The sequence below is a fragment of the Delphinapterus leucas genome, chromosome 17, assembly GCF_059928025.1.
Source record: "Delphinapterus leucas isolate spDelLeu-1000000601 "Yukka" chromosome 17, BTC_Dleu_Yukka2, whole genome shotgun sequence".
Taxonomy (NCBI): domain Eukaryota; kingdom Metazoa; phylum Chordata; class Mammalia; order Artiodactyla; family Monodontidae; genus Delphinapterus; species Delphinapterus leucas.
The window spans coordinates 10,275,001-10,297,414 of record NC_143145.1 but is presented as its reverse complement, the minus strand read 5'-3'; the positions used below and the strand labels follow the sequence as shown (position 1 = coordinate 10,297,414).

The following is a 22,414-nucleotide window of genomic DNA, read 5'->3' as shown; positions in this document are numbered from 1 at the left end:
TCTCTCAACCTGTCTCTCTCTCTCCATCTCCACTGACACAGCCCTGGATCAAGCCTCCATCATTCTCACCTGGGCTACTACAACTATCACCTAATTGGTCTCCCCTCATCACCATTTCTCCCTCTGAAATCTGCTCCCCTACACTGAAGCCAGAACAATCTTTTTCTTTTTTTATGTTTTATTATGCAGAATTCTGTACAGACACAAACACAAAGATTCCCAGCCCCAATCACCATCAACTCATAATCAGTCCTACCCCATCCACTCCCTAATCCCTCCCCCTCCCCATGTTAGTTTTTAGAAGCAAATTCCAGACGTCTTATTTCAGTCATTAATAGCACAGCACAGGGGCTTCCCTGGTGGTGCAGTGGTTAAGAATCCACCTGCCAATGCAGGGGACGTAGGTTTGTGCCCTGGTCCGGGAAGATCCCACATGCCACGGAGCAACTAAGCCCGTGGGCCACAACTACTGAGCCTGCGCTCTAGAGTCCACGAGCCACAACTACTGAGCCTGTGCTCTAGAGTCTGCAAGCCACAACTACTGAAGCCCATGCGCCTAGAGCCCGTGCTCCGCAACAAGAGAAGGCACAGCAGTGAGAAGCCCGTGCACCGCAACAAAGAGTAGCCCCCACTCACCGCAACTCGAGAAAGCCCGCGCACAGCAACAAAGACCCAACGCAGCCAAAAATAAAATACATAAAATAAATTTATAAAAAAAAATAGTGCAGCATGTATCGCTATATAAGGTCTTTTACAAAAATATAACAGCAACACCATTACCACACCTAAAAAGATGATCATTCTTTGATATCACCAAATATCCAATGTTCAAATTTCTAATAGCCTCATAAACGTTAAAAATGCTTTTTAAGTTTTTTGTTTTAAAAAATCCAGACCCAAATACGACTGGTTAATATGCAGAATAAAACTTTTAAAACTCAAATCTGTGTCATCCCTCCACCTCTAGCTTAACATTCTTAAATGGTTTCTCAGTGCTTCCAGATAAAAATGATTGAACACAGTCTGACTCTTGCCCCCCTCCTCTCTGACCTCATCTTGTCCACCCCAGCTCACTGTTGCAACCACATGACCTTCTTTCAGATCCTGCAACTTTCCACAGTCCTTCTGCCCCAGGTCCTTTGCCCATGCTGTTCCCTCTGCCTGTAAGGCTTCCTCTCTCACTTTGGCTAGCTAACTCCTATACTTCTTTAAATCTTACTTCCTCAGGGAAACTCTTCCTACTCCTCTAGATTAGACTACAGAACTTATCTGTCTTTAACTATGCATTCATTCATGTGAAGACCGATAAACATATGTTGATTTGATTTGATAATAAGCCATGTGATACAAAGACTGTGTTTGGATTTTCTCATATCCCCAGCACCAACCACACAATGGTGTCCAGCACAATATTAATCAACATTTGTTGGATAAGTGATCAAACCACCTTCTTCAACCTTAGATGCCAACGGGGATTGACTGAATCTGCCCGAACTTTGAATCACACATTTCAGTTAGATGGGGAATTGACAGTCTTATCCTAAAATTGATATGGAAATGCAGTGAACTCAGATAGCCAAAATGATGTGGAGGACACACATTTCCCAATTTCAAAACCTACTACAAAGCTGGAATCATCAAGACAGGGTGGTACCAGCATAAGCAAAAACATATGCCCTCCTCCAGAATCACAGACTGTGATTTCCCCGTAACATTCACCTCCTGATTGCAACTTTACACACTCTACGTACATGAAAAACAAGACCCCGTCACTGGCATAAATAAGCGATGCCTCTCCCAGCCCACACCTCACCTTGCCTTTCCTTTGCTCTCCTTGCTTCACCCGAGCACACAGCTAAGACAGTGTATATAGACTGGATCACTGCTCCTATTCTTCACTCTCAACCTGAATTTGAATTATACATCCCTGCCCTTGGTCATGTGTCTTTGTAGTCCTTCCTACTATAGCGGGTGGTAGTTCTTTCCATGCAGCATTGGATTCTGGACTGGACCACTGACTTCTTTACAATGGAATTCGGATGGAAATGACCCTATGCCGGTCCCAAGTCTATCCCTTGCCCTCCTGTGATGTGTCATGAGAGGAGTTATGTCTCCCTAGCCCCTTTCAGCTGCTGCCTTTCAGCCTGGACCCCGCAATAAAGACACGTGGAGCAGATCTGAACCAAACCTGTAGTTCAGCCTGAGCCAGCCAAGCCCAACCTAGATCAGCCAAACCACAACTGACCCACGACCCATGAACATGAAAATAAACACCTGCCATCAAGCAGGCCGCCGCAATTCTCAGGTTTTTGTTACTTGGCAAAACCTGACGCATACACATGGGAACGCTAATTTACGGACACCAATGAGTATCAACACAGTTGGGAAAAATGAAAGCCTTGCACACAGACAGGGCAGATGTGACGACAATCAGCAAAGCCACCTCTTGCAGAAAACACACCTACTTGTTGCCAATCTGACCCTCACAAGAAGACACTGGGCCAGCTTTACAGATGAGAACATCGATGCTCAGAGATACGAACTAGTGTGTCCAGGACAGTGTGTGGCAGAACTGGGATTCCAACCCAGGTTGTCTGGCTCCTCTCCTTAAAATAACTCGAAGATGCTCGGAGACAGCTATCACATGAGTCCCTGGTACCCCAATCCACTTCCACCCTTGTCCCACTTCCTTCAATGGGTCTTCACGAGGGGCTGCAGGGACAGGGTATCCTGGTCGGTGAGCCTCTTCGGCTGTTGGGTCCCTTGTTTGTGAAATGAGATCACTATCTTAGCCTGACCTACGTCACTAGACTGGCGTGAACCCCCAGAGATGGTGTGTGAAACTGCTGTGTGAGGTGTGACACCAAAGTCAGTTCACACCCTGCTTCCTCGACTCTGAACTCACGTGAATTAGGACAGCATCCACGTACATGTCAGTGCTGTACCCACACTGCTTTGAAACCGTTTATGCTTTGAAACTGATTTTTGTTTTTCAAACAGAGATTCTTCCTTTCCAGTTATGAAAGTAATCCAGGTCCATCACGAAAAATAGTAAGGCATGAAAATAAAATATTTTAGTATCCCATCCCCTACAGATAAATACTGTTAGGATTTTAAAGCTATGTCCTTTCTGGAACCGGTTCTTATAAAAGCCAAATAAATAATGCATTTCAATTAACATGATTTTCTTAGAACCAGGGAACTACCAGTAACTTAAAAAAAAAATTTCACTTTGCATTCATTCATTCAATCATTCATTCAAGGAATATTTGTCTTGGACTTATCATATGCAGGGAAGACAGAGCCAACAACAAAAAACATTTATAATCTCGAGGAACTCACATTCATTCATTCATTTTTTTTTTTTGGCGGCACCTCACAGCTTATGGGATCTTAGTTCCCTGACCAGGAATTGAACCTGAGGCCACGGCAGTGAAAGCGCCGAGTCCTAACCACTGGACCGCCAGGGAATTCCCATTTGTTTTGTTTTGTTTTTTTCATTTAATCACAAATATTTATTGATCTAGAATTCTGCCTCCATTCAAGGCCTGGTGCTCACTTTTCTGTTTTTTTTTTTCTTTCTTTCTTTGCTTTTTTTATTGACATTCATTATTTTTTTCACTGCACAAATAAAAGGAGCACCAACTGCATGCTGGGCACTTGCTGATAATAATAATAGCAGCTTCCTTGCTAGACCTTGTACTCTAACAGTTTGGCTTATAATTAAAAGTTGTCTCCTTAGAACAAATGCATCTGGGTTAGAACTCAGATTATGGCTCTTTGGTGAGTTATTTATCCTTTCATACTTCAGTTTCGTCGCCTTTAAAATTGGGATAAAGTACCTACCTCATACAGTCACTAAGAATTAGTTAGATAATGTAGTTCAAGCACTGAGCAAAACAGTAACTAGTAATGGTGGTAGTAAAACTATCGTCTTGTTTAATCCACACAACCATCCTACAAGAATCTGAAACTCAGAGGTTAGGGAACTTGTCATGAGGTCATGCAGGTTACCACTTAGGCACCTGGGGCACAACCTCAGTGGGGACCCTCTGAGAGATGGGAACACACCTTCGAATTGCCACCCTGGGGTAAGGAAGCTGGGGCATTTATGCACCCACTCCCATGCCTCACTGACCACGCACAGCCAGGGTATGGCCTCAGACAGAGATGCAGGAAGTCCTCCCTGGGAACAGGCACCACCTACAGTGCCTTCCAGGGTGGGCTCAAAGATACGGGCAGGGAACACACATCATCTATAACTAGACGTTCAATAAATACACATCAGAGGAGTGAATGTGCACTACCAACCCCCTTGCTCTTCTCTATAACCTCTCATTTCCCCCTGCCACCAGTGATGGAAGATTTAAAGCAAGTACCTGCTAGAGTGAACCAGAACTCATTATCATCAAACATCGCAATTTTTATCCACCCATGTTTCTGCTTTTTCCATTGAAATTCTATTCTGTGACTTACGGTATGTCATTCCAGAAAGCAATTCCTGTGTGCCATGCAAGAATAGGGACATAAATCATTTAGTACATCAGCCCTTCTTTATTGCCGGTCACCAAACAGGTGTTGAGTTTTATTCAACAGAAGTGACTTCGCGGATGCTGGGATTCGTATCCTTTTATAGAGGATGTTATGAACTCTTGAGTCACCAGCAGCTGCCTACGGCTTGGACAGTTTTCTTTGTTCCCATAACATCACAGCAAATACTTTTCCTATTTACTGATGTGATTCTTTCCTGTTCTGTAGAAGCTGTAGTTAGAAAACCAGAGACCTAAAGAAAAAAGCCTGAATACATATTTCGGCAAAACTTCCTCTTGTCTACTAGAAGCTTAGCTTGTCTAGCCCCACTCGAAGTGCCTTCTCTTTCAAGAAGCTTTCTCCAGAAAACAGAACCCTCTTACACTGTTGGTGGGAATGTAAATTGGTACAACCACTATGGAGAACAGTATGGAGGTCCCTTAAAAAACTAAAAAAAGAGCTACAATCTGACCTAGCAATCCCACTCCTGGGCATATATCCGGAGAAAACCATAATTCAAAAAGACACATGCACCCAATGTTCATTGCAGCACTATTTACAATAGCTAGGACATGGAAGCAACCTAAATGTCCATCGACAGAGGAATGGATAAAGAAGATGTGGTACATATACAATGGAATATTACTCAGCCATAAAAAAGAAAAAATGAAATAATGCAATTTGCAGCAACATGAATGGACCTAGAGACTGTATGCTGAGTGAAGTAAGTCAGACAGAGGAAGACAAATACCATACTATATCGTTTATATGCAAAATCTTAAAAAAGGGTACAAATAAACTTACCTACAAAATAGAAATAGAGTCACAGATGTAAAAAACAAACTTACGGTTTCCAAGGGGTAAGGGCAGGGGAGGGATAAATTGGGATTGATATATACACACTACTATATATAAAATAGATAACTAATAATGACCTACTGTATAGCACAGGGAACTCTACTCAATACTCTGTAATGGTTATATGGGAAAAGAATCTTAAAAAGAGTGGATATATGTATATGTATAACTGATTCACTATGTTGTACACCTGAAACTAACATAACATTGTAAATCAACTATATTCCAATAAAAAAAATTTTTTTTTAAAAAGCTTTCTCCAACTTTCCCAGCCCAACAACCTGTCCGTTTCTGAACTCCTACAGCACAAATAACAAGAGCAACAATAATAATAACAGTGCCCCCTACTGATCACTTTCTAGGTGCCAGACTCATCCTATGTATAATACATTCATTATCGCATTCAATCCTCAACACAACCCTGCGAGGAATTGTGACTGTCTGCATGTTACAGATAAGAAAACCGAGGCCCACAAAAATGATGTACCATTTGGTCACACGGCTACTTGGGGGAGGCAGATTCTGGATTCAAACTTGGGACAGCTTGGCTTCAAAGCTCAGAGCTTTACTTACTATGCGAGGTAAGGCAGTATGAATTCTGACTGAATACATCCCGATTTGTATTATTTTCTTTTTAATTTTTATTGGAGTATTGTTGATTTACTATGTTGTATTAGTTCCAGGTGTATGGCAAAGTGAATCAGTTATACATATATCCACTCTTTTTTAGATTCTTTTCCCATATAGGCCATTCAGAGTACTGAGTAGAGTTCCCTGTGCTATACAGTAGGCCCATATTAGTTATCTATTTCATATATAGTAGGGTGTATATGTCAATCCCAATCTCCCAATTTGTCCCTCCCTCCCACCTTACTCCCGGTAACCATAAGTTTGTTTTCTACATCTGTGACTCTATTTCTATTTTGTAGATAAGTTCATTTGTACCCGTTTTTTAGATTCCACATATAAGTGACATCATATGATATTTGTCTTTCTGTTTCTGACTTACTTCACTCAGTATGACAATCTCTAGGTCCATCCATGTTGCTGCAATTGGCATTATTTTGTTCTTTTTAAAAAAATTATTTATTTATTTATTTTTGGCTGCACTGGGTCGTCGTTGCTGCACACGGGCTTTCTATAGTTGCAGCGAGCAGGGGATACTCTTCGTTGCAGTGCACGGGCTTCTCACTGCGGTGGCGAAGCATGGGCTCTAGGCACGTGGGCTTCAGTAGTTGTGGCCCACGGGCTTAGCTACTCCACAGCTTGTGGGATCTTCCCGGACCAGGGATCAAACCCTTGTCCCCTGCATTGGCAGTCAGATTCTTAACCACTGCGCTACCAGGGAAGTCCCTATTTTGTTCTTTTTTATGGCTGAGTAATATTCCATGGTTTATATGTACTACCTCTTCTTTATCCATTCCTCTGTTGATACATTATCTTCTGATTGTTTCAAACAGGTAAGTCAAACCTCCTCTCCTGCGGCGATTCTTGAATGGTGAACACAGAGTCCACCAGAGTTGGTCATGGGGATTTCGTACCAATCACTAGGTCTCTTAGTTTCTATAACCACTAGCAAGCAACCAGCCCTGCCTCCCTACCTGCCCTGAGAAGCCCCAAGTTATTCACCTGTGGCCTTTGACCAGGTAAGTCTGGACTCTCGCCGTGTCCCCCTGCCCACCAGCAAGTGCTTGGGATGGGCTGTTCCTACTGCCTCCATCTGCCCAGGGTTATAATGAAGGTATGCTATAGCAGGAAGCAGACAAGACTCTGCAGAAGCCTGCCCCAAGAAAGCCAAGGACAGTTGAGGTGCTCTACCTAACAATGACGTCACTGCTGAACTTCCGCCCGGACCATCCCCTGCCTCACTCGCTGGATAGAATAACAGTCAAAGATGGTTTGGGGTCTCTCCTCTCCAAAGAGGTCAGAGCAAAGGGCCCACGATCCAAAAGACCAGAACCACTGTCTGGCTGGATTATAAACTCATGATGACTGTAACCATGTCTTACATCCTGTTTCCTGAGTGGACTGCACACTGGGTCACAATGCAAAGGCAAAGCTGGGTAGCTTGAGGCCGTAGTCTGGTGGGGGTAAGGGGACAGGTACAGAGACGACAGGATGAACTCTCGTAAGTGATCTCACCTGGGTGTGAACACATTATTGGACCTGCCTCACAAACATCTCGTAAGTGCCTACTGCATGCTACGTCCCATTGGCTACAGCTTCCCATACATGAGAAGCATCTGTTGGAAAAATGCATCCATTCATTCATTTATTGAAAAAATGTTTCTTAAGCTAAATGCCAAGGATATAATAATGGTTAGCAAAATGGACCTGGTCTCTGCTTAGAACCCGCGTTTAAGAGAATCAGACCTTAACCAAATAACCTCACGGATAACAAGAAAAAGTGCCAGGTGCCATACGAACCTACGTACTGAAGGTGAATAATAAATCCTCAGCATCTTAAAAAGTTGCATTCTGAGAATTGTATAGTGAGTGCCAGCAAGTCTCAGTGAGCCGAGAAGAGAACAAGCAAGTAGGAACCTGAGAGCTGCTGTGCTGGGGGGCCAGCTAGGCTCGCTCACTGGCCACACTGCCTGCTCCGCAAGCCCACGGAAGCAGGATCAACTCAGTCGGCGGCACCTCAGAACTGACACATTTCCTTTGGGGTCCCCTGAGAGGAACTGCAAGTGTGAAGTGTGAAACCTGCAGGTACCTAGGGTTTGTTGTGCTACCAACTGTTTTAACAGCACGATCCAGGTCCTTGCAAACAATCGCGTGTTCACCGTCAGCGGGCACAGTGAGCCAGAGCCCCCGTGCTCCCCGCGTAACAGAAGGAGCATCGGGCAGTCCGGTGTTGGGGGAATTTCCCAAGCTCTGGAAAGAGGACACTGTTTGCAGTGGGAAGACTTCTGTTCCAGCACTGGTTCTCCCCCCTAATTGCTGTGTGACTCTGGGCCGTGAGCTTCACTTCTGTGAGTCTGTGTCTTCTTCTGGAATATTCAGATGGCAGCAGACAATGATGGTGCCCCCGCACATCGCCTTGATGCTGACAAGTCCATTAAAGTCCAAGTGCATCCTACTGCAAGCAACCGCTGAGACTTCCTGCCTGAGAGCTTGCTCTCGGCCACTAAGGGGCAGGTTAGAAGTGCCAGAGAACTAATACTCCCAGATGCGGCCATCATACAAGGACGAGAGAAGTGCTAACGCACAGCACATGTGTGACGGACAAGTGCCCCACCAGTGACAACCCACAACTAGAAAGGATGTCAGCAGCCCAGGGTCCTGACTTGGCAGCTTCTCAGCAAGGCCAGCACCATATACATGGTTCCTGTAGCTGGTCAGCCTGTTGTCCACGGGCCACTGCCCCAGGGACAGTCAGGGAGGCTACGACCATGGCCTGGCCTCCACCCTGCCCAAGGAAAAGGGAATCAGGATAGAAAGGGTTTTGCGTGGAAAGGTGTTCACCCCCCTAGAAGGAAGCCCCTACTGCCAAGTGCCCACTAGGCACCACGCAGAGCCTGTGTGGGCACCAGGCACTTTGCCACCTTTGATTGTGCTAACTCTTCACCCAGCCCCTCATAGTGACAGCACAGCTGTTATTATGATTCCCACCTTACAGAGGAGACAACAGCTCTGATAGGTTAAATAATAATTGAAAAAATAATTGTACAGCTAGCGTATATTGCATGCTTCCTATGTGTATCAGGCACTAAACAAGCAATAACTTCTTTAATTTTCAAAACAACTCTAAGGGACAGGTATACTTATTGTTCCATTCTACAGAGAAGGAAACTGAGGCTAAGACAGAATGAGCATCTCGCTAGGGTTTTCACAGCTAGGAAGTGGAACCTGGATCTGTCTGGCTCCAAAAGACTTCTTTCCTTCAAATCCCACCAACCTTTCAAAGCAGGGGCAGCCTCTGGAGAGAGGTCTCTGCTGTATGGATTTTTCTCCTAGTGCTAGAACTAAAAAAAGACCTACGACAAGCCAGCAAGACCAGCCTTGCCATTCAAGCTCACTCCTAACTCCCTGGAGTAGGTCCAATCAGCATGAACTCACCCAGGCAACCCAATATGACAACACTCTTTGGAATCACATTATTCCTTCCATTTTGTGGACAGCCCTATTTCACATTTTACTGTTTCTGGAACACAGTGTGTCTTCCCATCGATGAAATGTAATGTGGCAGAGCTTCTGTTTTCTCCTCCAACGCTGTGATGATGTCAAGAATGCATGTTGCAATCAAAGGCATCTCAGAATCAAAGGAAATAAAGTATATCTAAAGAATGTTCAAATCTCTTCTACTAAAAGCCCAGAGCAGTCCTTAGAAGGCTGTAAATTTGAGAAATGAGAAGTCTAAACCATCTCGTTCAGAGCACTCAAAGAATCCATCAAAGCACACCTGCCCCTGCATGAGGGTTCACCCCACAATTTCCCATCTACCTGTGGCTCAGAAAAAGGCTTGGAATCCATGCATATTTGCACTGCTGATAAATAAAGGGAGGGAATTCCCCACTTGTTAGTTCACAGGTAACAAGATCTAATTATGCTGCCCAATATATTGTACAACTATGAAATAAATATATGCCTCTATCCTCTCTTTTGACAGATTCATCCATCCATCCATCCATCCATCCATTCCTACAACAGTTCAACAGATGCAATACTTAAGTTGGGCACCTTCCTCCGATGTAAGGCAGAAAGGGAAATCAATAGTGCAAACACGAACGCTGGCACAAAGTTTAGAATCGGTACAGAATATGGAACATAGAGTGGCTTCACGAGGAAGGTGGAAGCAGCTTCAGGTTTTGAGGGAGGAACAGGGGATACCAGACAGAAAAGACAGGAAGAGGGGCTTCAGAGAACACAGAGTGGCAAGTTCTAAGCCACAGGCTAAGAAAGAGCTTTCTGAAAAATGGAAAAATGTTTGCTGACCCCTCTGCCATGTCTAAGACCCAGCACTGATACTTCTGTCACAATGTCCAGCCTGCTAAGCCGTGCTCCCAGGCGCCCTGTGCCAGCACGCTGAGCCAGGCTCTGCCCAGTGTGTCTGAATTCCTGCAACCTCGGCCAGGCTAGCCTCCCGCTCCAGATTCTCAGGCCTCCCACCCCTGGATATGCTTTTTGTTCTGGGGATCTGGCCAAGTTGTTTCACCTCTGTTTCCACTTCCCCATCTGCGGGAGTGGGATGGTTAGTAGCTAACTCTGGGGGTGGCTGTATAATTCCTGGCACATAGTCGGTGCTCACTGCAGAGGTAAGTCCATGAGGTGAGGAACCCTGTCTGGTTTGTAAACCAGAAAATTCTCAGTACTTTGAACATGTCTGTTCTAAAGGACATATATTTTTTTTAAGTTCTGTGTGGTTAAAAGAAAACACATAACACAGAATTTACCACCTTAACCATTTTAAAGTGTACAGTCCAGTAGTGTTAAGTATATTCACATTGTTATAACAGGAGATCTCCAGAACTATTTCATCTTGTAAAACTGAAACTCTACACCCATTAAACAACAACTCCCCATACCTCCTCCCCCCAGCCCCGGGCAACCACCATTCTACTTTTTATTTCTATGAATTTGACTACTTTAGATACTGCACATAAATGGAATCATACAGTATTTGTCTTTTTGCGACTGGCTTATTTCACTTAGCATGATGTCCTCAAGGTTCATCCATGTTGTAGCATGTATCAGAACTTCCTTCCTTTTTTTTTTTTTTTTTAATAAATTTCTTTTTGGCTGCATTGGGTCTTCATTGCTGCGCGCGGGCTTTCTCTAATTGCGGCGAGCAGGGGCTACCCTTGGTTGCGGTGCGCGGGCTTCTCAATGCGGTGGCTTCTCTTGTTGTGGAGCACGGGCTCTAGGCACGCGGACTTCAGTAGTTGTGGCATGTGGGCTCAGTAGTTGTGGCTCGCGGGCTCTAGAGCACAGGCTCAGTGGCTCAGTGTTGTGGCACACGGGCTTAGTTGCTCCGCGGCAATGTGGGATCTTCCTGGACCAGGCCCTGAACCCGTGTCCCCTGCACTGGCAGGCGGATTCTTAACCACTGCGCCACCAAGGAAGTCCCTCCTTCCTTTTTAAGGCTGGATACTGTTCCATGATATGTACATATGACATTTTGTTTATCCATTCATCCATTGATGGACATTCGGGTAGCTCCCACCTCTTGCCTACCGTCAACAAGGCTGCCATGAACACGGGTGTTTGAGTATCTCTTTGAGACCCCAATTCTTTTGGATATATACCCAGAGATGGATTTGCTGGATCATATGGTAATTCTATTTTTAATTTTTGAAGAACCACCACACTGTTTTCCACAGAGGTTGCACCATCTAACAATCCCACCAATAGTGCACAAGGGTTCCAATTTCTAGGACTGGATACATAGTTGAAGAGTAAACGAATGATATATCTGTTGAATGAATAATAGACATAGCATAATAACACAGTACTTTTTGATGGGCTGACACTTTCCCTCAGCTAACTTACAATCTCATTAAGTATACCCAAGAATAGGAAATAAGGGCAAAATGCCACACTGATACAACTGCAGGAACATACTGGAACCCTCCCCATACAAAGACTAACATTGCTCCCATGACCATGCTCGGTATCAGAAGTTCCTCCGGGACAAGAACCATGACTTACTCTCCTCTAAATCTCTGATCTTGACCCCCAAACCCCTGGCCAGGAGGCTGACGTGCAGTGGGCACAAAGCAATATTTCCTGAATGGTGACAGAGGGGCAGGTTCAATCAAGGAAGGCTTCCTGGAAGAAGATGGCTTTGCAAGAGAAAGAAGACAGACTGGCAGAGAAAAGGAAGAGCAGGTGTGGCTGTAGAGAGGGGCCTGACTCATTGGTTTCATCTCATTCCTGAAAGCAGAGGTGATCTGTGTTTAAGACGCAACACTATAATAAAGTCATGTGACATGATGATGCAACATGCTTCACAGGTGCTCAGTTAACACCTGTTGACCAAATACATGATCAGAATGAGAGTAAAACAAACAAGGGAAACATCAGAAAGACTTCCGTATGAGTTGTCAAAATGAGAAACTGGGGGTTCCTTTTAAGCTACAGGGCAATATTCACATGACCTAAACCAGCTTTCCCAGTTCACTACCTCCAGAACAGGAAGCTCGAGAAGAAACTACCTTCCAGCCCTACCCTGAGGAAGCCTCATGACACCACTGTTGGGGCAACCCCAATCCTCAAACTTCTTTCTGAAAATTCATCTCTGCTTCTTAGGAATTTTACTGCCTGTAAACCCAGAAGAATCAACCCATGTCTACAAGACTTCTCTTCAAAATGAAATTTCTCCAGAGTCAAGACTCTTTCCTTCTACTGAGGATTTAAATCTTCTCTATTTCACAGCTGTTTGTCTCCAAGGTGACAAGGCGACACAGGCAGGATGCTACGCCTAGATGCAGCTGACTCACTGCAGGCTTGAGTCCACTCCCTGCACCGCTCATGTCACTGCCACTGGAGTCACCGAATCCAGGATGCTCACCAGATTGGAACGCCCTGGGAACATCACCGAGGCAGGCACAACAGAATTGTTAACAAAGCAACCCCACACCCCATCCCCACTCTTCCGGAGAAGCCTTTGGGGGAACCAGAGGACCCTGTGGCTAGCACACTGCCTGGCTCAGAAAACGTTCGTTGAATGAATGACCACCTAAACAAACACCCTCATACCAAGACTTTTGAGCACACTTTCATTTACCATCAGAGTCCAGTTGTCAACCGGTCAACACCAGCTAAACAGTGCCATGGATTCCTGCAAGCCTCTTGCTTTGCAACTGTCTCAAATGTAGGTCACCCTAAGCATCATCTTCTGGAGCCTGGTATGAACCAAACTTCTCTTAGAATCAAGCCTTCTCACCGTCCCCAACTCTATTTCCGTTAAATGACAAAGAACCACAAGGAACTGAGTCTGAGGTGGGAATATTCGTGCCCCAGAGCAGCAGGAGATTTGGCCTCTTCTATCTGCTTTGGAGACAAACCATCTCATGGAAAGTCCATTGGATCCTCAGAGCCTCAGGTGCCACAGGGGAAAAATTAGGATAACGCCCGGGTCTCACAACTGCTGTGTTTGCTGGAAACCAGGGAGACAGAGCAGGAAGAACATCAGACACTTCTCGCTCTGGCAACATGGCAGCCTGAGCTGACGTGGGTACCCTTCCCCCTTGTTATAAACACATAAAATCTTGAATGAGTGGTTTACAACATATAATCAAAAAAGGAAAGAAGAAAAGAGGGGACCCCATGCCATGTACAAAGGCCATGCTCCAGTACACATCTATGTCCAGCTGCACGCACACACACAGACAGGCAGGCCTGCAACAGAGGAACGCAGGCCAATTCTTGTGGGCACGACAGGCTGCTGGGCGGTCCCCAGATACCATCCGGGGCCCTTACAAAGGACTCCATGTGCTGGGTCAGGACGTTCCAGCGTCAGGCTGCTTCCTCTGTGGAAGCGGTTCTCCTGGCTTGCTCTGATACAAGAGATAGGGCGGAAAGACCAGTTCCCTCTCACGGCACTGGGATTATTGTGGAAAGGGGGCCTCTGAATCATTTAAGCATGGAGGGCCCACATTTGCAGAAGCCAATTTCCCGAGGCAGAAAACCCAACTACTGGCTTTAAAAAAAAAAAAAAGAGGAGGGTGGAGATTATGGGCTGACCAAACTGAGAAATCCAGGGATGGATGTAACTTCGGGCACGGCTAGATTCACTCAAAGGATATGGTCAGAGAGGACCTAGTCTCCGTCTGCTGGTTCTGCCTTCCTGGAGGGGTGACAGGGGTATTTCAGGCAGGTCTGCCCCCAGGGGGCCACTGGCCTTCAGGTTTAAGTGCAGTCACAGCCCAGCAATCCCTGAGGAAGGAAAGCCTCTCTTCCCCCGTAGTTCCAATAAAAGTCTCAGGGTTGACTCTGACTGTGTGTGCAACCTTGAACTCAACTCTGTGGCCAGGGGCTGGAACATTCCACTGGCTGGGTATCGCTCATGGGTCCATACGAGTATATGGGCTGGGCCAAGTCCACAGGACCTACGAAGAATAAGGGGAGCTGGGTACTTATCTAAAGGAAAGTAGGGAAAAGAAAGAGAGAAGGAGAAAGAAAAGGAGGAAGGGGGAGGGAGAGAGGAAAAAGAAAACATGGTATAAGCCACAGATAATTTTTATTTTAAGGAATAAAATAGCAATCAATTTTGACTTTAAATAAAACAAAAAGAACAGGGCTTCCCTGGTGGCGCAGTTGTTGAGAGTCCGCCTGCCGATGCAGGGGACACGGGTTCGTGCCCCGGTCTGGGAAGATCCCACATGCCGCGGAGCTGTTGGGCCCGTGAGCCGTGGCCGCTGAGCCTGCGCGTCCGGAGCCTGTGCTCCGCAACGGGAGAGGCCAAAACAGTGAGAGGCCTGGGTCCGCAAAAATAAAAAAAAAAACAGCAGCAGAACGAGCTTTTGTGTCCTTTTTTACTATAACAGCTTTGATGAGATATAATTCACATACCATACAATTTACCGATTTAAAGGATACAGTTCAGTGGTTTCAATATAATTCACGGAGCTGGGCAACCATCACCACAATCAATTTTAGAACATTTTCATTTTGCCCCAAAAAGAAACCCCGTACCTATCAGCAGCTATTCCCTGCCAATTCCACCTCCACCCACTCCTGGTAAAAGAACAGCCTAAGTTTCTGTTTCTACAGATTTGCCTATTCTGAAGATTTCATATACACGGAATCATACAACAGGTGGGTTTTAAAATTTTTGATTTTTGTGGCAAAATCTACAAAAAAAAAACCCCATTTCCTGAACTCCTGGTTGAACTCAGGGCCTCTGGTTCTGATGGAGTGGAGTCGGGCCTCACTCCCTGGAATCGTTACTAAGGATGTGGACCAGAGGAGGGATGACAGGGGCTGGGAGACCCTACCCTGAGGAGGCCTGAGACGGTTGGTACCAGCTGGAGATGGCATGTTGCCCAGCGTGACTCAGCAGCGAGGGCGTAAACCCTCCAGGAGGCCTGGTCCAGGCTTCCGGTCTCGCCCCTGGCATGGTACATGGCGGAGTGGAAAAAGCATGAGCTTTAGTCTAGCAGATGTTCCAAGGAATCCCCAGGGAAGGGCACCGTGGGGTTCTACCCAGCACCTTTCCTCATTCCTGACTTCATTCAGGTTAGCCCTTCTCCCAGGAAGCACGTGTTCCTGCAGCTCCCGGGTGTGGGCCCAGCTGGTCCAAAACCCTCCCAGCAATTTGCCAGTAATCAGTCTAAAGGACATGTGACCCAACTTGGGTCAAGGAGACTTGAAATTGGAGGTTTCTGGGAAAGCTCTTTCTCAGTCTCCTAGAAGAGGTTTAAGAAATGGTGTCTTCTCTCTTCCTCTGGACGTTATAATAAAGGTGCTCAAAGTGGATGTGGCCTGTCTCACTACCAGTCTCAGGGAGAGGCCTACACATGAAGAAAGACAGGCCTGAAGAACTACAGGAAAATGGAGCGGGGCTCCTGGAATAGACATTAATTCTGTGCTACGTGTCCCATGCTCCACTATCCCCTTGTGCCCCAAATTGGCCTCCAGGGACTAATAATGCAAGGGCCCCCTACCCTCTGGCTGCAGGATGGTTTTGGCCAACAGGGAGCTCTAGCAGGAGACAGGAAGGAGGGGGAGAGTGAGGTATCATCCTCTCTGCTGCCCCCCTCTGGCCCCTACCCCTGCTCCCTGTCTGGGGGTCACTGCAAACTGGCTGTCACCCTCAACCCAAGCCTCAGCTCTGGCCAGGGCCCCTCCTCATGCCCTCGCTGTCTCCAGGTTCTAGCAACTGTTCCCTCCCCACCCCTAAACTGTGCACTGACACAGGAGCCCCAGGGCCATGTGCCCGGGGCCCCCGCACTGTCGCTGGAGCTTCCCTGCACCTGCCACACCTTCTTAAAGGTCCCTTGATGTGGCCCACAAGCACAGGAAAGATGCTCAAAGGCCTCAGTCATTAGAAAAATGCAAATCAAAACCACCATGACATGCCACGTCATACCCGCCAGATCAGCCGTAATACCAAAAAGCATAAAGTAAGTCTTGGCGAGGGCGTGGAGAACTGGAACCCTCACACGTTGCTGGGGGAGATGTAAAATGGTCCAGACACTTTGGAAAAGTCGGCAGGTCCTCAAAACATTAAACACAGAGTTAGCAGATGACTCATCAATGCCATCCCTGGGTATATATCCCGAAGAGCTGAAAACAGGTTTTCAAACAAACACTTGTATGTGAATGTTCACAAGGGCACTACTCACAATAGTCAGAAGGTGGAGACAACCCAAATGTCTATCAACAGATGAACAGATAAACAACACGTGGTCTAGCCATACACTGGAATATTCTTCAGCCATAGAAAGGAATGAAGCGGTGACTTCCCTGGTGGTGCAGTGGTTAAGAATCCGCCTGCCAGTGCAGGGGATGCGGGTTCGATCCCTGGTCTGGGAAGGTCCCACATGCTGCGGAGCAACTAAGTCTGTGCGCCACAACGCCTGAGCCCGCGCGCCTAGAGCCCGTACTCCACAACAAGAGAAGCCATCACAATGAGAAGCCTGCGCACCGCAATGAAGACCCAACGTGGCCAAAACAAACAAACAAAAAAAACCCAAAAAGGAATGAAGTACTGATACGTGCCTTGACATGGATGAACTTCAAAATCATTATGCTAAGGGGAAAAAGCCAGACACAAAGGGTCATATATCGTATGAATCCACTTACATGAAACATCCAAAATAGCTAAATCCTTCGAGACACAGAGCACACGAGATGTCGCCAGGGGCTCAGAGACAAGGAAAGGGGGCTGGTGAGGAGTGACTGTTCAGTGGGTTCAGCGTCTCCTTTTGGGGTGATGAGCGAGCGGTCAAACGATACTGTGACTGTACCAAATGCCACTGCACCGTATGCTTTAAAATGATTAATGGTTAGGTTTACGTCAATTTTACCTCAATTACAAAAATTCCTTTATGCAATTCTTGAATTATCTTAATTCAAGGATGCTCTGGATATCCTGTGGGGACAGTGACACAGCACCCCTGCTCACACCATCCCCACCCCGTGCAGTTATGTGAGTGTGCTTCCTCGTGGCTTCATTTAAGCCCGTTTTGGTCTATGTCGCAGGAATTTCCTAATTGACATACCCACTCAACCACTTCCCAGCCAGTGACATTCGGAGAGTGTCTAAGCGTCTGTGAGTTTCAGTTTCCTCATCTGTCAAATTGAGTCACTAATACCAACTTCACTGGGTTGCTTTAGGATTACTGCCGCACTTATTCAGGAAAATGTATAAAATGTATCTAGAACATCCGATGGAGCTCAAAGGGTGATTTCTTTCATTCCTCTTAACATCAAATTATCTCCCTCCGGGGCAAGAATAATGTTAGAACTGGTACCAGGCTCAAAGGAGGAGCAAACAGCGTAGCGGCTGGGCAGGCAGGCTCTGGCACCAGCTTGCAGAGCCGAACCCCAGCTGCGCCCCTTGCTGTATACACTGAGTGCATAATGAACAGAATCACAGCATCTCGAGACGGGAGGGACTTCAGATCTCTCTAGACCAAGGGCTAGCAACCTATGGTCTGCGGTCACAAATACCACCTTACCGGAGTCTTGCTTCTCTAGGCCAAACAGTGCCCATTCCTTCAGCAGAGCTTCACGTGACAGGGTTTTGAGGTCCTCTTGCCATGTGCAGCAGAGGCTGCTGGGTGTTCAGAACTCGGCTTCCTCCTCCTCCTGGCCACACAGCTGGACTACGTTTCCCAGGCTCCCTCGCGGCTGGGCACGGCCGCATGGCAGAACTCCAGCCAAGGCATGAGGGTCGAAATGTTGCTGGCCAGGGCATCCCTGGTGGCACGGTGGTTCAGAATCTGCCTGCCAATGCAGGGGACACGGGTTCGAGCCCTGGTCCAGGAAGCTCCCACATGCCGCGGAGCAACTAAGCCCACAAGCCACAACTACCAAGCCCACATGCCACAACTACTGAAGCCCATGCGCCTAGAGCCCGTGCTCCACCACAAGAGAAGCCACCACAATAAGAAGACCACGCACCGCAATGAAGAGTAGCCCCCGCTTGCCGCAACTAAAGAAAGCCCGTGCACAGTAACCAAGACCCAACGCAGCCAAAAATAAATAAAATAAATAAATTTTTTTAAAAAATGTTGCTGGCCATATCTCAGGCCAAGGCTTCTAAGAGGTGAGCCTGCCTCCTGCAGGCTACTTACCCCTCCTGCCAGTGCATGCAGACAATGACAAAGCCCTAGGGGCCGCAAAGCAGGGCCACGAAGGTGGAGAAGCCTAGATCTCTGAGTCGCCACGTGGAAGACAGATACCACTGAACTAACCATACCCACTTTGGACTTTTGCATGAGTGAAAAAGAACCTCTCTTGTGTTTGAGCCATTAAACATCATAGGGACCACAGGCACACCTCGTTTTACTGTGCTTCACTTTATCGCGCTTTGCAGACATTGTGTATTCTACAAATTGAGGTTTGTGGCACCCCTGAGCCGAGCAAGTCTGTGGGTGCCATTTCTCCAACAGCATTTGCTCGCTTTGCGTCTCTGTGTCGCATGTTGGTAATTCTCACGGTATTTCAAGCTTTTCCATTATTATTGTTATGGTGACCTGGGATCAGTGATCTCTGATGTTACGATGACAAAAAGATTACGTACGGCTCGCTGAAGGCTCAGATGACGGTTAGCATTTTTTAGCAATAAAGTATTTTTTAATTAAGGTATATACATTGGTTTCTTTTAGACATAATGCTATTATTGCACCCTGAACAGACTACAGTGTAGTGTAAACATAACCTTTATATGCACTGGGAAACCAAACAAATGGGTGACTCGCTTTATTGTGACATTTGCTTTATTGTGGTAGTCTGGAACCAAACCCGCAATATCCCCAAGGTACACCCTTATTTGTTACTGAGGCTATTAACACTATTACTAATACACCATCCTAGTCCCCTTAGTGTAAAATGTCTATTGAATTGAATTATGCAAGGTTTCATTAATTCATTCAAAAAAAATCTTCAACTGAACACCTACTATGTGCCAGATCCTATGCTAGATCCCATGGGTTCCGAATAAAATCACATTTTAACAGTATCTGCTCTCAGGAAGTCACAAAAGAGTAAGGCGGACAGATGCCTGGACAAAAGCCTGTACAAGGTACAGCGGGGCCACGACAAGGAGATGGTCAATTCTGCCAGGAGTGAGGCTGAGTCAGGAACAGCCTTCTGGAAGGGGAGATGCTCAGGTTCAGAAGGTGTTCATCACGTAGGTGAAGGTTACAGGAGTTCAAGGCAGAGGGTCTACCTGAGCAAAGGTGTGGGGCCTGGTGGGCGTTCGGGAGCAGATGACTATGACTACACAGAAAAACAGATACGATGTGAGCAAGCACCTTCTAGATGAGGCCTGGCTTTCTAATTTGAAGCGAGAATGTCCTGCTGGTTCATGTTGCAGTGATCAGCTCAGCCTCACTTGAGCTTTGGTTTTTAGAAATAAAATGCCTGACTCGAATCGCTAAAAAAATAATAATAATAATCATTTCCCCTATCTGGACCTCAGTTTTCTCATCTGTATAAGGAGAGGGTTGGTTAATGATATCAGAGTAAAAAAAAGATTCTATGATTTTATGATCATTGTGATGCTGGTGACCCACCTGTATTTACTTAGTATCGTTGAGTTTTAGCTATCATGCACTGTTTCTTTAAATATCAGTTTGCCATATAGGACTTCCCTGGTGGCGCAGTGGTTAAGAATCCGCCTGCCAATGCAGGGGACATGGGTTCGAGCCCTGGTCCAGGAAGATCCCACATGCCGCGGAGCAACTAAGCCCGTGCGCCACAACTACTGACCCTGCGCTCTAGAGCCCGTGAGCCACAACTACTGAAGCCCGTGCACCTAGAGGCCCTGCTCTGCAACAAGAGAAGCCACCATAGTGAGAAGCCCGCACACTGCAACGAAGAGTAGCCGCAACTAGAGAAAGCCTGTGTACAGCAACGAAGACCCGACGCAGCCAAAAATAAATAAATTAATAAATAAATAAATATCAGTATGTCATAAACTAAACAGAAAGAAAGTGGCTTCAGTATGGACGGGGGGGGGAAGTGGGGAGTGACTGCTAACAGGTATGGATGGGGTTCTTTCCAGGGTGATGAAAATATTCTAAAATTGATTGTAATCAGGGTTGCACAACTCTGTGAGTACACTAAGAACCATTGAACTCTGCCCTTTAAACGGGTGAATTGTATAATATGCGAACTGTACCTCAATAAAGCTGTTACAAAAGTATAATTTTTAAAAATTAATAAACAGGAAATGGTGAAAGTCCTTGAGGTTAAAAAACAAAACGAATCAATGTGAGAGAGCTGGGAAATGGGAGATACACAGTGATCTCACACGGGACTGTCCAATTCTCTGCTCTATCCAGGCAAAACCCAGCCAACCAGAACTTCCTGCTACACCGTCCCAATCGGCCTGGGTCTCCCAGCCCAGGAGGACGCTGGCCCGTCAACAAGTGCCCCAGCCTCCTGACATAGCTGTCCACGTGCTGTGCCGTGTAGACAAGCCCTGGAGACCGCTCCACGGCCCAAGGGCCCCTCAGGGTGCTGACGACTCAAACAGCAGGCCTCTCCACCTCTGTGTGTCTACTTTTCCCCTCAGAAGGCCCGAGGGCCACCACGTAGGCTGGGAGTCTTTCAGCAGTTTCATTCTCCTGGGATGGAAACTGACACTGGCTGTCACACCATCTCTGAACAGGGGATGAAAGGGACCAGGGGCCTTCACTCCCTCACAGGGAGCACCTCCTGAGCACCTGGCAGCCACTGGGCTTTGTACTGTGCTCATGACACTGGACAAAACGGTGTTGGCCTTAGGAGCTCAGAGACCAGCATGGGGAAGCGACAATGATGGATCAGTGCGACACATTTGATAAGGGTAAGCACGGGGGGATACTGGGAGCACCCAAGGTGGCTCCACATCCTACCTTAGGGACCAGGGAATGACAGGCTCATTGCCTACGTAATAAACATTACAGAGAATTCCCTGGCGGTCCAGTGGTTATGACTCGGCACTTTCACTGCCTAGGGCGCAGGTTCAATCCCTGGTTGGGGAACTAAGATTCCACAAGCCTCGCAGCATGGCCAAAAAGAAAAAGAAAAAAAACAGACAGGCAAATCTCTTTTCCCAGATTCACCAACCGATAAGTCGTCATCCTCAGCAAAGGGGCAGAGACAGGCCAGGGATAAGGCTTTAATAAACCGTTTCTCCCAATGTAAAGTTATACCAGGAGTGAAAAACCAGTATTCCTGCCTGACACTGTCACAAACTGCAAATGATATAGGTAACCTGAACATTACTCACAAGTTAGTAGATTTAAAATGAGAAGTATACTGAGAAGTATAAAAGGCAAAAAAAGAAACATTTAAAAAATAAAAAAAAATAAACATCACAGGGGCTTCCCTGGTGGCGCAGTGGTTGAGAGCCCGCCTGCCGATGCAGGGGACACGGGTTCGTGCCCCGGTCCGGGAAGATCCCACATGCCACGGAGTGGCTGGGCCCGTGAGCCATGGCCGCTGAGCCTGTGCGTCCGGAGCCTGTGCTCCGCAACGGGAGAGGCCACAACAGTGAGGGGCCCGCGTACCGCAAAAAATAAATAAATAAAATAAAATAAACATTACAAATGGCCCCCATTTATGCCAGGCACCAGGCTGGTGCTCGGGAGACCTGAGAGGGAAGGTACATTCCTGTCCTCAAGGAGCTCAGAGCGCAGTGGACTTGCTGAATAGCACCTCTGAAGTCCTCCCAACCTCCTTGGGATGGCTGAGGTACAACCAGCGGGGCTGGGTGATGGTTTGGATGAGCTGAGTGATGGAAGGGAAATCCATAAACCCAGAATCCAAGCATCCTACCACCCCATTCCTTCCACTCTGGTCCAAAAGCCACCTTGACCTTCTGTCTGTATTACTGCCACAGCCTCCCAACCATCTCCCTGCC

The 22,414-nt window shown here is 46.7% G+C and overlaps 1 protein-coding gene across 10 annotated transcripts in view; it reads right to left on the bottom strand.

The window, feature by feature from the left end:
* The window catches only part of ASAP1 (ArfGAP with SH3 domain, ankyrin repeat and PH domain 1), a 370,853-nt gene that overhangs the window by 329,683 nt on the left and 18,756 nt on the right, over positions 1-22,414 (bottom strand). The window lies entirely within an intron of this gene.